Raw genomic sequence first — 10769 nt, 5'->3', positions numbered from 1 at the left:
TAAACTTTCTACTGGTGATATTTTTCAAAGTTTTTCGATTTGTATATCATGAAGCTATCAAAATGAATAAGGTTTCTCAGGAAAACATTTTTCTCCGATCATTACGTTTTAAGATATAAGCGCCTAAAGTTTAAATTTTTGGGACTGAACATTTCAAGTTCGGTAGGAGATAAATCCATGTGATTTAGAGTAAAGATTATTCACTCTCACCAGCGGGCAAAGATTCTCTTTTTGCTGGTGATGCCTAGATTTTATATTTTATTTCAATTTTATTCCAGTATATGTATGAGTAATTATGCCTATTTATTTATAGTTTTAATGATAAGTCATATTATAAAGATTTTGTGATAAGTTTTGAATATTCTAATTGGCAATAAATGAAATTGGAAATAGAAATGGTATTGTTGATCTAGTTAAACAAAAATTTTCTAAAAATTCAATTTTTGAGAAAGTTATTCAATTTACCAAAAATGATCAGAAATAACTCAACTAAAAGTTATTTTTGGTCATTTTTAGTAAATTGAATAACTTTCTCAAAAATTTATATTCTCAGAAAAATTTTGTTCCACTAGATCAACAATACCATTAATAATCAATCACATGGATTTATCTCTTACCGAACTTGAAATGTTCCGTCCCAAAAATTTCAACTTTAGGCGCTCATATCTCAAAAAGTAATGATCGGAAAAAAATGTTTTCCTGAGAAACCTTATTCATTTTGATAGCTTCATGATATACAAATCGAAAAACTTTGAAAAATATCACCAGTAGAAAGTTTATTTTTTAGTCTTCGCACAGCCTTAATGACTTTATACTTTGAATTTATTGCTTTGTATTGTTCAGAATTCCATTTTCATTTATAGAGAATAAATAATATTGATTTTTTATAATAATTATCAATCGAAAATCCATATCAAATGCTATAAGTCGCCACGAAGACTTCTGCTACTGCAAATATTGATTTACAGCTTTTAATTTGGATTTTTTTTTATTGATAATGATCTATTATTTTGCATTTGAATAAATGCAATGTCTTAGTAATTTCCATCAGCAATATTGTTTTTATGGCAAATGCCATTGACTTGAAAATGGCATCAATGTCCGAAACATGTTGTGATTAAATAATTCATAAAGGGTACTGAGATTTTTCTTTTTCTTTCTATTTCTATAAAAAGTAGCCCTATACAGAAAAGAGATAAATATTGTTTTTGTTTGAGCAATTATGTCCATTAGTGGCATATACAATAAATTATTTACATTTAGATTATTAACTCATTTCCGAAAATAATTACAAAGAGCTATAGGAATAATTAAGAAAAACTCACATACTAAAGACTACAGACAAACTAACACTCACTAAAAGAGATTCACATACAGTATACAACAGAGCATTGAGAAATATGTACTAAAAGTAGACTACATATATATGTACTTTTAGTCACATATAAAAATATCTCCTCCATATATATGAGACTAGTCACATAAATATCTAAAAGTACTAGAAATATATCACCTATGTACTAAAAGTACATATATAATGTACTTTTAGTCACATATATATCTCCTCCATATATATGAGATCTTGGCAGTCTGTAGCTTAACACAATAAAATAATCATATTTAGCCCGACTTTTTCTTCTTTCTCCTCATCTATTCCCTCCCAATCACCCACCCATAATATTTCTCATCCACCCGCTCATACTCTCTTTCTCTTCTCGCTCATCCTCCTCCTCCTCATCCTTCTACTACTCCTACTCCTCTTCCTCTTCCTCTACCGCCACCATCTCTTCCACCTCTCCTAATCATTCCTCATCTCTTCCTTCTTATTCTCCTCCACCATATCTCCCTTCAACACCAGCCTTAACCCTATTCATCTTCTCTGTTTAAACTCGTTCCCTCCTTGTCTTCTCATACCCATAGCAGGTTCTGTTTCAAGGCGAGAAGTGATTCACTTCAAACTCTCAGCGTTGGTTGATTTCTTCATTCTCTTTCCTTTTCCTCTTCTTCTGACGGGGATGCATCCATCATTCCCTCCTTCTCCCATCTCTCAGTCACACGTACTCTTCTCTTTCTTTTCAACCGATTGGATTATTTTATCTGTTCGTTTTCTGTCCATTTGTTAACCTCACAGCAGCTCTGTTGCCACGTTTAACGCAGTGACTGTATTCCTACAACTTGTTATAAGTATGTGACTGTTTCAATTCCATGATTGTGGCGATGGTCGCATCTCAAATTCATGCTGTATGCAATTGAAACACTTTGATCAACAGACAGTCCCTAAAGACAGCGTATTTTTGAGAACCATAAAATATAATAATATACTACCTTATATTATTGTTAGATAATATGTGATTATAATTATTTGATTATGCGATTACTATTCTATTATTTAAGATACCTGAGGATACAGATCGGTCAAAGCAACAGATAATCTACAGATATGCTAGGTTCAATCATTTATGCTGTGTGGCGAATATAGAGAATATAATATCAGGGACCGAGCTTCGCTCTGGAGTACAAAAGCATAACAAATTTATCACGAAAGAAGAAATTGTAATAACATTCATACAGAAATATTCTATCTAATCACAGTAATTGAGATTAATTACCAGAGGAATGCAAATATTTCCCTCACAAAGGCCCAGTTGCACAAAAGCCGGTTGAATTTTAATCCTGATTAACTTCACGTGAACCAAATCAGAGAAGAACATTTCAAAAAGATGGATCTACTGGAACTAATCTGGATTGAAAATGACCCGGCTTTTTGCAACCGGCACTAAGTACCTGATTGAATGATTACAAAAGTTCAACAACTGAATCATAATTTTGAACAGTCCCACACGCATGAACTTGCTCTCTCACTTCCATCACCAACAGACGACGAAATAATTATTATCATCTGTTTTTCCAAGGATGGATAATAATTATCCTTTCAATGTCCTTTAGCGAGTTCTCCCAGGAATGAGACCTGGTGCAATCGAATCTTTTTATTATAAATCTACTATGCTCTGAATTTTGTGAGAATCGTTAGAGCCGTTTTCGAGATCCGGTGAAATACAAACATATAAACATTCAAGCATTTAAACATCTAAACATCTAAACATCTAAACATCTAAACATCTAAACATCTAAACATCCAAACATCTAAACATATAAACAGAAGTTGCTCGTTTAATAGTAAAGGATTTCTTGGGGTGGGGGCCAAGGTTGATGTAAGGTCAAGTGATTTTAAGTATACTCCCCATGATACTTTATATCAGTTTTGCTGCTCATATTCAGAGGGTAATTTGCACTGAACGCCCTTTTTACTTTACCAAGATCACGCTTCTTTACTGTTGACATTAAATTACAAAAAAATGTATATTTCTAAACAAACCAAATGATGGAAAAATCTCAGTTACTATTTTTCAAACATTGGTTAAGATTTGAACAATGTCACATCTGTAAACACTCATCCGTACTAGAAGGAGAAGAAATATCACTGTCTGCCGCGGCGATAGCTTCGCACATGGTTCATTAAAAATTCAGATTACTGTACTTCTTATTTTTCCTTATATTTATTATTCCGGGCCCCTCCTTATAATATACGCCCCTGGCTACTACTGTACGGCGGTATCGCAAAAAGCAATAATAGTTACATCAGAAAATGAAATAAATTGGAAAATACACACAATAATTCTTCTCTTAATGACTTTCCTTCAATCCTTCAATACTGATTAGGTATTGTACTAGTATTTTTGTACTCCACTATGTTATATTATTATTGGCCCACTTTAACGTTGTCTTTTATTTTATGCTCCATCTATTAATTCATGCATGCTATTCTTTGACTGTAAAGTGCAATATATAAAAGAATGATCTGCTATAATGGATGATGACATAGATGATGATACTATGTACAATCTATTAGTAATAGTATACCTAGATTATATCAACTAGGATAATCAATTGAATTTTATTATAGAACTAGCCGTCAGGCTCGCTTCGCTCGCCGTATCCGTCTAGCCAGGGGCCCCGCCCCCTGGACCCCCGACTGGACCGTCCAAGAATGAGATCAGCAGGCTCACTTCGCTCGCCTGCATTTTTCATTTGAGCATTTTTATCATATGTTACGACGATCAAGTCGGGGGTCCAGACTAAACGTCTGGCTAAACTGATATGGCGAGGGAAGCGAGTAGCTCTTATTGAAGTAGCAGTGCCCAATCAATTTTTCCGCGATAAATGCATTTCAATCTTCAACTTGGTACCAACCTAACAAAGTCAACTCAACTTAATGCCAACCTGACAAAATTATTAATTTAGTTCCCAGTTAACAACTGTTTCGAAGAGGTACTCTCTCTAGATATAGTTCCATATTACATATGGTATGGACATTTTTTCAATTATAATTGAGAGAATAAGAAAAATATACATGCTAAAAGACGAACTTTAAACCCTTAAGAACCACCCTTAGAGTTTAAATATTGCCGAAAGATTTCTTAGTGCGCCTCCAAGGGCCAACTAAACATACCTACCAAATTTGAACGTTTTTGGTCCGGTAGATTTTTAGTTCTGCGAGTGAGTGAGTGAGTGAGTGAGTCAGTCAGTCAGTCAGTCAGTGAGTGCCATTTCGCTTTTATATATATATATATATATATATATATATATATATATATATATATATTATATATATATATATAGATTGTTCCTGTGGGAAAACGGTGTTAGGGAAATACCTGTACATGAAAATCTAGAGTGAAAATTATAAAATTACCCTCTTTTTCTTTGAGAATTTCCCATTATCCACGAACAAGCAAAATTCTCATGTTAGCATCATCCGCAGTAAGATAACAATGAAAGGATTACAGAAATGATACTGAAATAGGAAGTGAGATGTAATAGAAATATCGACTCTTGACTCAAAATCAAAATATTGTATTAAATGAGAGAGAATGATATTGTGAACAGAGATAACACATTAGTATTTCAAGGATGATGAGAGAGGGAGGAAGAAGAGAAAACGACAAAAAAATATTATGAAAAAAGAGAAAAGGAGAGCATAAAGAATGCTCCATGGGTCGTCACCTTAATCATTAATATGCGTCCACATAGTCTACCACCTCCAATTCGTGTAGTCTTTATGCTTCTCCATCGACTCTTCTTTCACTTTTTCTTCAAGTTTTCTTGTTCTATTTTCAACTGTGAAGGACTCAATATCAGCCTTGCTCTGGGAGACTGCATCTATGAAGTGGGGAACGATTGGAATGCGTAGAAGGTGTCCAAATGGAATAATTCTTGCTCTTATTTCCAAAGACAAACCACAAAATCTTTTTTTTGGAATGCATACTTTGAAGCTATTGTTATAGAATGTTCTAAAATAATATATATATATATATATATATATTATATATATATTATATATATATATATATATATATATAATCTCTTCATTTCATAATATGTATATAGATTTCACAACATCATATATCACTAGGATGTAGTTGTATACTATATAATATCATTCAAAAATATTTCTCATTAAATTTTTGGAATTCCGCAAATAATAAATTCCCGGGCTGACAAATAATTTTTGAATAGTAAAACGGTCATCGAAATTCCATCTACCTGTTTACCCTGTTGTCAATATTTGCAGTAGCAGAAGACTTCGGGGTGAATTACAGCATTTAATTTGGAATTCCGTTTAATAATAATAATTAATTCATTAGCATTTGAATAATTGCAATATCTAAGTAATCTCCATCTGTAGACTGGCCGCTATGGCTTCATATAAAATGAGCGCTGCTATCTAGAGATTGTCAGTTTGGTGTAAGGGTAAAAGCATTCCTGACCGGCAATTGGGAGGTACTGGGTTCGATTCCCGGGCTGACAAATAATTTTTGAATAGTATAGCGCTCATCGAATTTCCATCTAGCTGTTTACCCTGTTGTCAATATTTGCAGTAGCAGAAGTCTTCGGGGTGAATTTCAGCATTTTATTTGGGTTTTCGTTAATAATAATTATGAATAATAAATATTTAAGATGAAATTGATCAGTAATAATCGTAATAATCTTAATTGCAACTATTAATATGTAGTCTATAGGAGGCAGTAGAAGAGAAAAGGTGACAACAATGTCTTCCTATTATTTCAACTGACTTTGAAACATCAATCTTACTGTATAGACTATCCACTATTATTTTATTTAACGCGATAAAGGTATTATGTTGAATAAATTGCAGTATACGGTAGCTAATCTGTAGTACCATTCAACACCTTCACAAATAAATATAAAATAATATCAATAATATATATCAATATCTATAATAAATATCATTCCATATAAAATAATATCAATGCTTCTCATCCGATTTCATTCGTATGATAATATTTAAAGAGTTATTGTCGTTTTAAAGGTTTCATGATGCTACAAATCTTAACTGAGAATGATACCCAATAATAATATTTATTTATTCATCCATATGCAATTCAAGTAAAAAAACAGGCATTCGCCCAAAACTGCTTCAAACCTTAATTGAAAATATACAGTCCAGAGGTTATGTGAAAATTATAACTTAATTCACACAACTTTGAGTCCATACAAATTTAACCACTAGAATTTTGAATTTATCAGATCAATTAATTTCCAAATATAGAAAAAACTCGCCTTACAATATTGCAAAAAATGTAATATTTCAATCTATTTTTGATAGTTAGTATCTAGTTAAAATAAAGCTGATTGAACAATTACTAAAATTTAAACATTTTGAATAATAGTCGCTAGAAATTTTCTCAGAAATTGCCAGTTCGTGTTTTCAAAAAATTATGCATCGACCGGGAATCGAACCCGGGCCGCCCGCGTGGCAGGCGAGCATTCTACCACTGAACCATCGATGCTTCGTGGAAGATAATTCCGAAATAGCTGTATATAAACAGTTCAGCAAACTTGTTACTTGGAACTTGAATATTTCTGTAAACAGCTTCCATGTTCAATATTTAAAAAGCGGCTATATTCAAAATAAGTTGAATATTGGATAATATGAAAAATGTTTCACTAATCACCATAAAGACATAATAATTATAAAATCAGAAATACAGTATTTTATTCAACGTACATTTATTACTTCATTGACATTATGTATGGGATTTCCCTTATGATCTTAATGTTTCTCTTTTAATTGCATAAAATGATTTTATTGCTTAATGTTTGTATACAGTAAAATAGAAAAGCCTATTCATGCTTTTTCGTGAGTGTTGATAATGAGAATATTGTACAATAAGATAGTGATAATAAATTTTTATAATTCTCTATTTTTTATAAATTATATAAATAAATTAACATCATAATACCCTTTTTTGAAAGTTATTAATATATAAAAAAACAGATTAAAAACACAATTTCAATTTCTCTATTTTTTATTTGATTATCAAAACTACCACAATGGAAATTAATAAGAAAATAATGGTACAGTATCTGATTCATATAAAAAATTATGAATGATGAAAGTAATGAAATATTATGTAATGAGCTATAGTAATAATAGCATAGGCCCACTAGTCCTTTAAATTTTAATAGAATTTACTCTATTAGAGACCTTTTCGAGAAAAAATATTTGAAATACATTCCTCAACTGATTCATCAGAATTTAGCCAAATACGGAAACAAATCGTAACACAAATAAAATTAGAAAAATATACATGCACAACTCCATACAAAGATCAATATTAACATTTATTTATTTCGATAATTTAATAGGATGTAGTCTACTTTGTAGCAACTTTGTAGAACCTGTAAGTGTTTGAGCATGAAATAATTTCAAAAGGAATCATTGCTTGGACAGTAATCAGCAATTATAAGTAATTTGTGATGAAATGTGATAATTCCATTTACAAATAAATAAAAATAGAAATCCAAGTACCCTTTTTAAAATTGTTTAGTCAATTTAACAAAAAAACGATTACATTTACATAATTATTCTACACACCTATCATAAAATTCGAATAATTTACATTTATCAATCTGAATAGATATGGACCTCGTTATAAAAAGTTACAAGATCATTGCAATATAGGCTAACCAAAAATGATCAGTACTATAAGACGTAGGCTAACAAATTATAAATTTAATATTCATAAAGTTGAGATAAATTGCTAATGGACCTCGTTATAAAAAGTTACAAGATCATTGCAATATAGGCTAACCAAAAATGATCAGTACTATAAGACGTAGGCTAACAAATTATAAATTCAATATTCATAAAGTTGAGATAAATTGCATGATGGTAGAGCGTAGGTAGTGTAGTGCAGTTTGACCCAGATTCGTTGTCTATTTATGAATGGAGAAGTTGCGATTAGGTTTTGCCTGTCTATGAATGCAGCAAAATGTACAATAGAACGACGTGATCTTGTGTTTAGTTGCAGCCAGTAGTGACGCGCGTTTGTGTGAGTGAAACCTACCACCACAAGCACACACCAACCTCGTATAATCAATACGTTTTCAGCAATAAAGTTTCGGCAATCATCGGCTGAACTCGGCTAAAGTCGGGACCGCCACCGGTGTGGGCCGTTTATCTGATGATATTGCATCTCAGATACGCTCACGTTCACACTGTTCATAGGTAAATAGGTATCCCCGTTCACGTGGATTTGAAAAGAAAAGGGAGGAAAATTGAACAGGAAAATATGAGTGAAGGAAAGAGAGGTAGAGAGCTAGAAATCGACTAATGATTGACGCATTTCACACTACCAGGATAGTTTCAAAAGAAACAAAGTTAGAGCCGAAATATCTACCCTCTCTACTACTACTGGTTATACTTATCAAATAACTATTTGCTGCAAGCAGAATTTGTAAACCTTTAAACTCTTTAACAATAATATTGATCGAATAATTCAATTCAAAAACATTGCAAACATAGGGTAACAAAATTGCAAAAATGAGGAGAAAAGAGAGAAAATAATAGATGTTTATTTCATCAGAACAGTTTCAAAATACAATAATTACACTTTTTATCAATTGAATGACAATAGGAATTACCATTCAATAATTCAAATATTAATTTTGGCAATATTATGATAGAAGTATCTGTAAACAGTAAATCACAAAAAAATAAACTTCATAGCACGTTTGTTGACTATACTACAATAATTCAACAAAAACTTTCAAAATAAGCAAAATTCTATCATTAAAATTAAAATTAATCATTGATAATCATAATTTAAAAATAAATGAATCATTTCAGGCACCACACTATTATCATTTCATTAGCCACTGTATGATAGCCACTGTATGATTAGCCACTGAGAGGTAAGAAGATAGATAAAGGCTCGTGAGGAGAGATTGGAATAGATATCTTCGATATTCGATGAAAGTGGTTGGAAATTTTTGAAAATCACGTGAAGTGGCTTGGAAAAGAGCGTAAAGTAGTAGGCGTACAAATAATAGGGACAATAGAAAATAGTACAAAAACACAATAGAACACAATAAATACGCCGACACAAAAGAGAATAAGATTAGCAGAGCTCAAAAAACACTACTTGTTTTCAATCATTCAAAGTTTCCTAATATTTTCCGTTTACATTTTCCACTCACTTCACCTGTTGATTTGTTTTCAGCCATTCACATTATCCAAAAATGTTCTTTATAATAAAAACTTTTCTCCACTAGGACTTGGTTCTATTCAAATTCACTTCACTCTCCATTCAACAGTGAGTTCAGTGTAGTCCAACTGGTTGGATTTAAAATTAGGGGTCGAGGGAAAGTCGTGAGGGAAATATGGGAAAAAACATGAGATGACTTTGACATCAAATGAGATAAAACAGTTGGCAGATCATCGAGCATGAGTATCATCTCGATCAGCATCGAGGCCATCCAACTAAAGGCTGTTCATTGAAAAGAGAGACAAAACATACTTAAAGTTTGTGCTTGTGTTAAAAAATATAAAAGTAGTCTATAAAAAGTATAAAAGTAATGACTCATATCACCTTATTTCATACTAATACTACTACTTATTATATACTCATTTCAGCTATTGATATGATTATTGATATTGATATTTCTATTGATTATTTCAGCTGATATGAGTCATTAGTTCTATACAAAGACCTTAAAGATGCATAGACTCACATGCAGCGCTAGTGTCGTACTTGGAATTGAAATCCGACATTGAGGGGGCAACCCATAAGATTATTACATACCAATGCCGCCAATGCCTTTGTGATCTATAGTATTACAGATATATATATAATATCTCGTCCTAAAATACCTCAATGGCGGCCTTCAATTTCAAGTAAGAGCTATCATTGGGAAGGCATAGGCATTGTGGGTCTAAATCTCTTTAAGGTCTTTGGTTCTATACATACACAAGCGCAAACTTTATGGTTTGTCTCTCCTTTTGATGAACAGACTATAGTGGCATAAAGTAAGTAAATACTTAAAGTCGTCGTCGTCTTCCTACAAGATTAGGCAATTTGCCTGTTCCGACTTCAAACTCACCATCACATCTATCTTTTATTCATTTATTTATTAGGTTAGCAAAAACAATACAACGATCGGAAAAGGAAAAAACAGGCTATTGCCCAAAACTTCTTCAATTTCCTAATTTAGTTTCAAATTGTTCAAATATTATACATAGGTTGTCTATTTTTGAATTTGTACACCAAATCACATTCTGAAAATATAAATTAGAATAAAACAAACAATTTACGGGGTCTGCCCACACTTCTCCACCCAACTGGGTTCCACAACATGACTGCCCTGAGAATCCTGTCGCTCTCCATCCTTTCAACATGATCTTT

General features: G+C 32.1%; 1 non-coding gene across 1 annotated transcript; it reads right to left on the bottom strand.

The window, feature by feature from the left end:
* Window positions 1-6801: 6801 nt before the first annotated feature.
* Trnag-gcc lies at window positions 6802-6872 on the bottom strand. Its single transcript has one exon. It is a non-coding gene; the product is annotated as a tRNA-Gly (tRNA).
* Window positions 6873-10769: the final 3897 nt, after the last annotated feature.

This window comes from Nilaparvata lugens, chromosome 1 (genome assembly GCF_014356525.2).
Source record: "Nilaparvata lugens isolate BPH chromosome 1, ASM1435652v1, whole genome shotgun sequence".
NCBI lineage: Eukaryota > Metazoa > Arthropoda > Insecta > Hemiptera > Delphacidae > Nilaparvata > Nilaparvata lugens.
This window is presented reverse-complemented; position numbering and strand designations above follow the sequence as displayed.